Source organism: Ovis canadensis, chromosome 4, assembly GCF_042477335.2.
Source record: "Ovis canadensis isolate MfBH-ARS-UI-01 breed Bighorn chromosome 4, ARS-UI_OviCan_v2, whole genome shotgun sequence".
Taxonomy (NCBI): domain Eukaryota; kingdom Metazoa; phylum Chordata; class Mammalia; order Artiodactyla; family Bovidae; genus Ovis; species Ovis canadensis.
The window spans coordinates 104,158,096-104,169,556 of record NC_091248.1 but is presented as its reverse complement, the minus strand read 5'-3'; the positions used below and the strand labels follow the sequence as shown (position 1 = coordinate 104,169,556).

Genomic DNA, 11,461 nt, shown 5'->3' with positions numbered 1-11,461 from the left:
CATCCCAGGATCGGGACGATTCCCCTGGAGGAGAAAATGGCAACCCACTCCAGTATTTTTGCCTAGAGAATTCCACAGAGGGAAGGGCCTGGCAGGCTATAGTCCGTGGAGGTGCAAAGACTCATACCTGACTAGGCACACTACATGAGGATTTTTGATATTTAATAACGACTTTGTTTTTCATCTCTGTGGTGGTCACCGCCACAGAATACAAATATCAGGTCACAGACATGGTATAGATGAAAGAGAAGTCGCTCATTCATGTCCGACTCTTTGCGACCCCATGGACCGTAGCCTACCAGCCTCCTCCACCTGTGGGATTCTCCAGGTGAGAGTACTGGAGTGGGTTGCTGTTTCCTTCTCCAGGAGATCTTCCCAACCCAGGGATCGAACCTGGGTCTCCTGCATTGCGGGCAGATGCTTTACCATCTGAGCCACCAGGGAAGACTCAATGAATCCATGCAAAACTGTGGATATTTACTCTCTCACTTAAATGAGTGTTGTTTTAATATTTGCTTTCATTAAAAAATTGGGGATATGTCAAAGATAGCTTCAAAAGTCTAACAGTTCAACTTGGAGCTATCAGAAAGTAATCAAAGTATGCAATTAAAATTAGAATGTGCTTAGGCCATCAATCTACAAATATTACTCTAGCTGTAGTGTGTATTTTATTATTTGAACCTGGAGAAAGCTGGAAAATTGTGAAGTATATACAGGCCTGTGGAAATTGCCCTAAATACTATTCTGGAAAGTCTTATCATTTTCATATTTCATCTTATATTAATAGCTTATATGAGTTTTTTCTTTTTCTTTTTACAGTTCTCCAAGATTAACAACAATGCTAAACTAGGGTAATAGATAATTGCATTTGCCAAAGGGCCTCTAAGAAACCAGATTAGATTATCAATTACAGGTCCCAGAATGTTCTGAAAAGTGTTCATATTACTGTTTTCTCACGGATTGCTGATTCATCCTCAAAAACAAATAGTTTAGATGAGGTTTGTGATGAGGTTTGTTTTACCTTGAGGTTTTTACTGTCTGGACTTTTTCTTTTTTGCTTAATATTCCCCAAGGGTAAGTGCTTTACCTTCTAATTCTGTGTCCTGGAATAGACAGCTGTAATTCAGTTTTCAAAAAGTGAGATAGAGATACCTAGCATATACCATATGCCCTCTCTTTGCTTTTTTAGACCTTCTCACTCTTCTTTGACCTGCTCTCTTCCAGAAGAGCCTTACATGTATAGACCAAATCATTTGTACCACATCCCTTCTGTTTTCCTAAGCCTAGGGATCTGTGGTTTATTTTGAAGCTGGCTTCATCACTACACTGAAAGTCACATCTCTGCTCAACACAGTCTTCTCTATGTGACTTTCTCCTTCTAAGATCTAGTATCTGCTCCTTCTCCTTACTGCTGACCTAAGCGGTCTCAAGTTTCACAAAGGAAAGAGTAATGGAACTGAAAACGAAAAGGAGATGGCAGTAGTTCTAATAGTGAGGTTTACATAATGTAGCCAACCTCAGATTTTGGTTCATGGAGAGTTAAACACTCGTACTATTTTGTTGCAACTGAAAACAAAATAAAACAAAAAACAACCTCATGTCAAAATGTTGTAAGCAAAAATGGATTATAGCTCTTATCACTGAAAAATCTAAAAGCAGATGATCAGTTACCAATAGATCGGATGGTCAAATATTGCCATTTGGACTGATAATATATAGTCACCTATTTGCTTTAGAACTAATACAAGATAGTAAAGAATAGTGAACAAATGGTTAGGAAACCACCCTTCAGCAGGTAACTTTTCAGTAGAGACCTCAAGGAAGAGAGCCAAGTTTCTTGAATATTTGGAGAAGAGAATTTCAGTGTGTTTAGTCTGTTTCCAAAGCAGCAGATGTCAGTACTTTTTAGCAGAGAGACTGGGGGGAGTATCTGAATGTAAAAGTGGAAGTGGTGAGAGGCTAGTTTGTTGTTTTTTTTTTTTAAGTGTGGTGAAAAACCACTGAAAGATATTGTTAGCGGAAGTGACATTTTCTCAATATATTTTTAAAGAATCCCTTTGGGTCCCATGTGGGGAATAGATGTAAAATGATAAGAATGATGATTAGTCATCCATTTTAGAAGGCTGTTACTTTGAAACAGCCTAATTGACTTGATGGAGGTTATGGCAAATGCCTGGATCCAGAATAGTAGATATGATCTGAAAACAGAGAGAACTTTCAGATTGGTTGTGGAGAGTGAGAAGAAGTAAGAGCATCCTCAAGGTGGTTTAGCCTGAGTAATTAATTGCATGAAAGTGGCGCCATTCATTGAATTAGAGAATATTAAAAAGGAACAATTTGGAGTTCATAACATCTGGAGTTCTGTTTTGAGCCTGTTCTGGTTTGAAAGTTGGAGATATCTTCCAGACATAGTGGAGATATCTAGGATGCATATGAAAATATTAGATTATTATTAGCAATGTTAGATGTCTTACACCTATGAATTCCCTGGTGCTAGCCTGAAAGAAGTCTTTTGACTGCCAGTCATGTAAAATTGAAACAAGTTCATAAAACTTGAAATTCAGAGGCATGTGAATTTCAGAGTTAGTTGATATAAGGGCTTAAAGTTACCAAATGCAAATTTTTTAAAAATCTGACATTCTGCTCCTTTACCACAGACTGGCTTCATCTTAAATTTGTTTCCCTTTTGGCCATGGAATGGCATACAGGATTAATTGATCTACATGTTTCCTCACATTGTATCAGAAAGATGGGAGGCTGGTTTGCCATACTGTTGCTGTGACAACAGAGAGAGGAAAAAATTTTCTCCCAGAAGTCCCCAGCAAATACCTTTTCATCTGTCGTTGGGCCACATGCTCACTCCTGAATGTGTAATTGTGGCAAAGAGGATAGAATTTTTCTGAGGGAGGAATGAATGGTTTGATATAAAGGCTAATGGGCAAAAATTGAAAGAAAAGAAGAATGTTTACTATGAGGGAAAATTGAGATTTATCCAGATTAATATTATTAGTATTATAAATTTAATATGAATAAAATTGATTAGTGGATTACTTGGAGTACATAAACAATTCTTCATGGTCAGTATAAATGACAAAGCAGAAAGAATAAATTTTCTTTTTACCAATTCCTTTCTTTTTGATGGAGTTACAAAACTGGTAAACAAACATGGATCTAGACTTTGGACTCATTTACACCATCTTAATATGAAAATAAGTAGGAAAAGCAAAGTATTTGTTTTTCTCCGTCTGTTCTATTCCTTTGACTATGCCAGATTTTGACACTGTACTCTGGGTTGAATATACCCTAATTAAACTAGAAGGTTTTCAAATATGATTATACGGCAATCATTTCTATTCTACTTTAATCACAGGAAAGATGCTTTGGACTAATTTTTTTATACTGAGGACTAGATAAAACTAGAACCAACACAAATGATACTTCATCCTCTAATACAGTAGCTATAGCTTAGCACTGTAGGGAGAAAAGATAAACTGTCATTTAGCTGCAGAACTTCTCAATGTTATTGTATACAAGTGAGAAAAGAATAGCATATCCTCAATTTTCATCAAAGGGACTCTATGATGTTGAATTTTCCATTTCCTCAAAAAATGTATGAATGTAATGAATAAATGCAGATTCTATTTAAACTAATAGAAGAAAGATCTGACAGAAGTAAAAAATGTCTTTTTGTGTTAAAAGTATGTTTTAAACCTAAAGCAAATGGTTCTCAATTGTGCCGAATAACCATGATGAACTAAAAAAAAATACAACCTCCTAATCAATTTTCCATCATTTAAACTATTCATTATGAAGGATTTAAAAGTGTGCCTATTTGTGACCACTCAAAAAAGATGGGTAAAAAAGAGAAAAAAAATCAGATCACACTTTACTACCTGATGCCACGCTCTCCAACTTTCAGAACTGGATCAGAGTCTTTTAAAAACACATATGTTGAAGTCTAACACATTTTTTTTTTATCCTAAGATTATAAAAAGTTCTATATGTTAGTATTATTGCATGCAGGATATTTTTCAGAACTATATATGCTCTGCACGACATTCAGAAAATAGTGACTCTAAACTCAAGGCATAAACCTATATATCTACAGTGTTAAGAAATTGAAAGTTCCTCTTTGACTAATCAATCCTTCATGTCTGCTAATTTTCAGCTGGTCTTTCATTCTTATTTTTCTTTCTCTCTCTTCAGTGTGTGCTGCCTCAATTATACTTGTATCAGTCTGAACATAGACCAAGAGCCTTACTTCCTTACTGTGATCAATCAGTTCGGTTCAGTTCAGTCCCTCAGTCGTGTCTCACTCTTTGTGACCCTATGGACTGCAGCACACCAGGCCTCCCTCTCCATCACCAATGCCCAGAGGTTACTCGAACTCGTCCATTGAGTCAGTGATGCCATCCAACCATCTCATCCTCTGTCATCACCTTCTCCTCCCACCTTCAATCTTTCCCAGCATCAGGGGCTTTTCCAATGAGTCAGTTCTTCACACCAGGTGGCCAAGTATTAGAGTTTCAGCTTCAGCAACAGTCCTTCCAATGAATATTCAGGACTGATTTCCTTTAGAATGGACTGGTTGGATCTCCTTGCAGTCCAAGGGACTCTCAAGAGTCTCAACACCACAGTTCAAAAGCATCAATTCTTCGGCGCTCAGCTTTCTTTATAGTCCAACTCTTACATCTGTACATGACTACTGGAAAAACCATAATTTTGACTAGATGGAACTTTGTTGGCAAAGTAATGTCTCTGCTTTTTAATATGCTAAGTTGGTCATAACTTTTCTTCCAAGGAGTAAGTGTCTTTTAATTTCATGGATGCAGTCACCATCTGCAGTGATTTTGGAGCCCCCAAAGATAAAGTCTGTCACTGTTTCCATTGTTTCCCCATCTATTTGGCATGAAGTGATGGGACCAGATGCCATGATCTTAGTTTTCTGAATGTTAAGTTTTAAACCAACTTTTTCACTCTCCTCTTTCATTTTTATCAAAAGGCCCTTTAGTTCTTCGCTTTCTGCCGTAAGTTCTTCTTTGCTTCCTGCCTGATTGGGTCAGGCCCCAAGATTACCTCCATTTTGTGTTGTTTAGTCACTGCGGCTGCTGCTGCTGCTGTCACTTCAGTCGTGTCCGACTCTGTGCGACCCCATAGACGGCAGCCCACCAGGCTCCCCCGTCACTGGGATTCTCCAGGCAAGAACACTGAAGTGGGTTGCCATTTCCTTCTCCAATGCATGAAAGTGAAAAGTGAAAGTGAAGTCATTCAGTCATGTCTGACTCTTCGCAACCCCATGGACTGCAGTCTACCAGGCTTCTCTGTTCATGGGATTTTCCAGGCAAGAGTACTGGAGTGGGGTGCCATTGCCTTCTCTGGTTTAGTCACTAAGTTGTGTCTATTAATGCTAAAAGATAACCTCCATACTTAACATCAATTGATTTGTAAAATCCCTTCACAGCAGTACCCAGATTAGTGCTTGATTGTTAATTAAGGAAAACCAGGTATCTCAAAGAATTTAATGCTTTTCTATGTATGGGAAGGTGCAAGCCAGGCTTACTGAAATAATTTCTTTCATGTGCACCTAATCTATTTGGGGCCACTATCCTGTTTTCACATCCTGAGCTTCCTTTCCTCAGGGCTCACTGTAGGGATCGGCTACAATCTGATGGCTGTTCAGTTTAGTTCAGTCATGTCTGACTCTTTGTGACCCCATGGACTGCAGCACACCAGGCCTCCCTGTCCATCACCAATGCCTGGAGTTTACTCAAACTCATGTCCACTGAGTCAGTGATGCCATCCAACCATCTCATCCTTCGTCGTCCCCTTCTCCTCCCGCCTTCAATCTTTCCCAGCATCAGGGCCTTTTCAAATGAGTCAGCTTTTCACATCAGGTGGCCAAAGTATTAGAGTTTCAGCTTCAACATCAGACCTTCCAATGAACATTCAGGACTGATTTCCTTTAGGATGGACTGGTCGGATCTCCTTGCAGTCCAAGAGACTCTCAAGAGTCTTCTGCAACACCACAGTTTAAAAGCATCAATTCTTCAGTGGTCAGCTTTCTTTATAGTCCAACTCTCACATCCATGCATGACTACTGGAAAAACTATAACCTTGATTAGATGGATCTTTGTTGACACAGTAATGTCTCTGCTTTTTAATATGTTGTCTAGGTTGGTCACAACTTTTCTCCCAAGGAATAAGCATCTTTTAATTTCATGTGATCAACAACTTTACCAAATTAGAAATTTTATTAAATGAGTTAATGAAAGACAACACAGGCATCAAAAAATGCCATCTCTTCAGGGACTCATGTATACTCTCTGGCGTTTTGCTAGTTCCCTCTCAATTCCTCTCTCTTCTCCACCTCTACAGAGAAACAAAGAACCATTTTCTTAGGCAACATGTTTCATCTCACACATTGGCACCTCGAGGTTTCTTTTTTTAAATATTTTTTTCTTGATAAACTGTTTTCTCACAGAATCTTATTCTGAATTAACTTATGTTGATATTGTAAATGCAGATTTTTTTCCCCAGTATTTATCTTTAGTGTAACTTAACTAAAATTTATCTCTGTTGAGACAGCCTGTTTCAATCAACCCTGTACCTGTTAGAGTCTATGAGTTACCTAGGTGCCTAATGGCTTAGTTCAAAAAGGAGAGTGTCTCACTCTTCTTTCTGATAAGATCATGGTCCTTCTTGGTTTGCTCACCCTTCCTTCATGTATCTGTATCCCTGTAATGTTTACTAAACGTTCAGGCTGTTATGTTCTTTTTCCAGTCATTCACTTTTTCCTTAGTGTGTGATTTGTCCCTTAGTATTCCTCTCAGACAGAGCTTTTCACTGAACTTAATGTGATGATAACTGGAAGTTATATGTAATTTTTAAAAAATACTACTAAAATACAGGAATTGTGGTGGAATCTCTTCAATAGACTCTAATTTCTTCTCAATTTGTGATATTCAATATTATGTTTTAAAAATATCTTTATTCTTTTCATAATATACCCTATGATTACATTCTTTATTTAAATTTATGCTTGAAATATAAAGTTGCTATAAATTTATGTTGGAAACATCTTTTAAACTATATAACAATATAAAAAGTTGATGCTTTAGAAATAAGATTTTATAGTTACTGATATGTTTATTAGGAATGGACACAAATGCTATTAGACTGCAAAGAAATGAATTCTAAACAATGTAATCTAGTTTAGTTATTACTGTTAGGAAAATTAAGGAATAAGTAGAACATGATATTGTCAAGTGCTTGGGATGCAACATGATACTAAATGCTTGCAGGAAGATAGCTGATTGCAATAGGAATGGGTAACAACCCCACAATTAATGCACAGGAAATAAATTTGGAGTATTGAGTGACTAGAAAATTCAACTCAAAATATCAACATTAAAAAATAAATAGGTAAGAGCAGTTTAAAAATGCTTATGAGAGATAAGAAGTACCAGAATCTTGTAGATTAATTTCTTTCCTTCTGGTCAGTTACTTAGGAAAACAGTGTCCATCCATTATGCTCAGTTGTGTCCAACTCTTTGCGACGCCATGGACTGTAGCCTTGCAGGCTCCTCTGTCCATGAGATTCTCCAAATAAGAACACTGGAGTGTGTTGTCATTTTCTACTCCAGGGAATCTTCCAGACCCAGGGATTAAACTCACATCTCCTGCATCTCTTACAATGGCAGGTGGATTCTTTACCTGAGCCACTAGGGGAGCACTGAATCCTATATTCATGCTTTTCTTAGTTAAAAAATTCTACTTTTAGCACTTATTTTTTATTAGTGAGAATCTCATTTTAGCTTTTCTTAAAATTGAACATTTTTACATTGTAGATTTTATACCCAAACTTCCTTTTTTGCACCTTTAAAAATTATAACTTGAAATAGCTGTTACATTGATTGTTAGTCTTAATGTAGCTTTTTATATTGCTTCAGTAAAGGTAGAAAAACAATAATGGATCGTTTTGGCTTCATATGAGTTCATTACCCTATCTAGTTGATTCAATCTCTTTTTCCCCCCTTTTATTATCTTAAATTATACTGTATTTCATATTAAGTTTTTTTTTTACTTGTAGGACAAACTAATTGCTAATGTGAGGAAGAAAAGTGTAGGATCTGGAACCAGACCTATCCCAAACTCAGCCAGTAACTGGGAGGTTATGAAGAAGAACAAGATTAGAAGCTTGAATGTGTAGTGAGCATTTGAGTCCTAGAGTAATTGAGAACAATCACAACGAAAAAAGCAGTTTTGTACACCTTTCTTAGATATCTTCACCATAGTAGAATATGGACATTCATAGACTTTAACAGGAAAGAAAAAAAGAAAACTTTAAAAGTTTCTGTTGAGAGAGGGCAAAAGAAAAACTAAGAACATGTGGTAGTGTTACCAAAGTTAAATTTGGCTGCTCATGGCTCAAGAATCTGATACTGAGAGGCCAATATGGGGTAAAAAGAAAGAGCATTATTGAGGAAGCTGGCAATCCCAAAGAGAAGGTTGACTCATGGACCAAAGAACTGAGTTCCTACTCCCCATGGTTTGCTTGGAGGTTATACAGGAGAAAGAGAAAAAACAGCTACATGCTCGTGAGAAGGTTTCAGGGTATATGCTCAGTTCATGGACATCTTTTTGTTTGGCTGGTGATGAGATAAGCAGGAGTCTACATCATCAACTTCTGGTTCCAAATGGTCTGTGGGTCTACATGCTTGTGGTCAGCACGTTTGTGGGCAAACTCATCTGACAGGGGTTTTAGTATCTGCAAAACAGTTCAAAAGATATGGTGCAGAATGTTTTATATAGCCCTTAAGAAAAACTGTCTTTGACTTTGTTTAATAGCTAAACTATCATTATTTAGTCTTGCTTGACAGTTTTCCTTTGTTTCTGCATTTTCTCATTTCTCTGATTAAATTTATTATTTGGCTAAAGTTTTTTTCACAGACAAGAGGCAAGTGGAGGACATGAAGGGGGAGGGCCTGTCCCAGAGAGGCCCCATAAGGCCTTGTGCAGTTACAGTAGCAAGATGAAAATACTTTTTAAAAATATGAGTAAGAAAGACTGAAAAGTATCCTTTTGGCTTAGCAACAAAGAAATCTTCAGTTATCTTGGAATGACAATTTCAATGTAATACAGTAAATTAGGGTGAAATGGAATGATGGAAGCCAGAGATGAGGAAAGAGAATTTTTTTTTTCTTAACATTTGTTCATTCAACAAATATTCAGCACCTACAATGTGCCAGACATTGGTCACAATTGGTCACATTGGTCACAATAGCAAACAATTCTCCTTGCCTGTAGTAAGCTTAGGCTGTAGAAGAAGGTGTTTAAATGCCAATTGCATGTAAAAAAATTAAAATAAAATAAAATAAGCAGAAACCTCAATTAAATAGAGTTGGATTGGATACAATTGGAATTACCATTAGATACAATGACATATTATTCTCCACAGTCAAACTGACCTTTCAAAACAGTCCTTGTGTTCTAAACTTTTCCAACATATACCTGATTTATATAACTTTATTGTTGAGTAAATTGTCTTAGGGTTTATGGAGATGAACTATTATGTTTGTATTAAGATTTGCTGGGAGTGATAGGTGGACATATCTATATATCAATAAGGACTAATCATCTCTCTCATTTTTTGTATATAGGGAATTGATAACTATACTGTTTGAACCCCACAGTGTTTTACTCCCCTTTCAAAAAGATCAATTTGGCACTTTCCCCCTTTTTTTTTTAATTGAAAGTAAGTTTTTTTTCTCATTTTAGGGCAAAGGATAACTTGCAGGATTAACTAAAAAGATAGTTCAGATGCTGTGTATTTTTAAAACTAAGAACATGTATATAGATTCTGTGTTACCAAGTTTATATACGGCAGTTGAAAAAAAAAATTCCCTTGTAATGATCATGGTGTTAAAATCTGGGGCTTTAGTAAACTTGGAGAACCGATAGTCATAAGATCAGTGGATAGTTTCACTTCCAAAGAAATGAATTGCTCCTGTGTACTTCCCTGTAGAACCCAATAGTAAATCCTGTCTCAGTCCTATATATTTATAAGGACCCTATAAGATGACCACCAAGGCTTTGGGCCTATGTTAAACAGGAAGCTTATGAAAATATCTTCTATAAACTTTTTTTTCTTTCCAATAAGTTCACATTTGGATAAGTTAAAAAAGATAGTAATTACCTTTATGTTTCCAGAACACTATAATTTGGGTGATTGTTAATTCAGTTAGATATTGGATAAAAATTCAGTTAGTCTCTAGAGTTGGGAGACTAGAAAAGTGAGATCTCACACCCTGTTGACCTCAACAGGAAGAAGACAGAGTTCCCTCTCCTGGCAAAGATATTTGATACAAATGAACTTACAAAACAGAGACTCACAGATTTAAAGAATGAACTTGTGGTTGCAGGGAGGAGGATGGAGGGAAGGGATAGGTAGAGAGTTGGGGATGACATACACACTGCTATATTTCAAACAGATAACCAACAAGGACCTATTGTATAGCACATGGAACTCTGCTCAATGTTACAGGAAACGAGTTTGGGGGTGAACTGATAGGTATATATGTATGGCTGAGTCCCTTCACTGTTCACCTGAAACCAATCACAACATTGTTTATTAAGTGACTATACTCCAATATAAAATAAGGTTAAAAGAAGACTCAATGAAAAGCCATGAATTCTTTGCTTATTAAAATTCTGCCACCTCTCTTTCCCCCTCTATACCAGCTTTCTTCTTCCCTTTCCAGTCCTTTCCTTGCATGTTTCCTCATTTTTGCAAACCTTGAGTTGCCACGTGCTACTGATCCCAAATAAACACATCCTTGTTGGAGAATTATCTGGTAGTCTTACTTGTTTCAGATCAACACAGTGAGTAAGAAGGAAAAGTTGAAAACAGGTTGAGAAAAGATGTGTAATTGACCCCTTGGATAGTTTTCCTACCAGCTGCAGAGCTCAAACTGTTATCACAACTGGTGGTATATGAATAAAAGGATGGGAGAGAAAGGGAAGATGGACTAACACACGTGATTCCTGCTGAAAAAAATTTTTTTTCTTCAAATATGTTAGCTATTTCTTCCTGCAAATATATACGTACAGCAGATGTTTCAGTCCAAATAGCATTGGAAATATTTATGTGAATATTTCATTCTAGTTTTGCACTGGGTGGTTTCACTTAAATGACTGGAGGGATAAGTCAAAAATAAGCAAAAGATTCACATTTAACAGCATCTCACTAATTACGGTGGTTCAGTGGTAAAGAACTCAAATGCCAATGCAGGGGAGGCAGGTTTGATCCCCAGGAGGGGACGATTCCCCTGGCAAAGGAAACCGGCAGCCCACTCTAATTTTCTTTTCTGGGAAATCCGACAGACAGGAGCCTGGCCAGCTACACATGGGGTCGCAAGAGTCTGACAAGACTTAGCAACTAAACAGCTCATTAATTATAGCA

General features: G+C 37.0%; 1 non-coding gene across 1 annotated transcript; it reads right to left on the bottom strand.

Annotated features, from left to right (window-relative positions):
• Positions 1-372: 372 nt before the first annotated feature.
• Positions 373-444, bottom strand: TRNAC-GCA (transfer RNA cysteine (anticodon GCA)). The gene has a single exon. It is a non-coding gene; the product is annotated as a tRNA-Cys (tRNA).
• Positions 445-11,461: the final 11,017 nt, after the last annotated feature.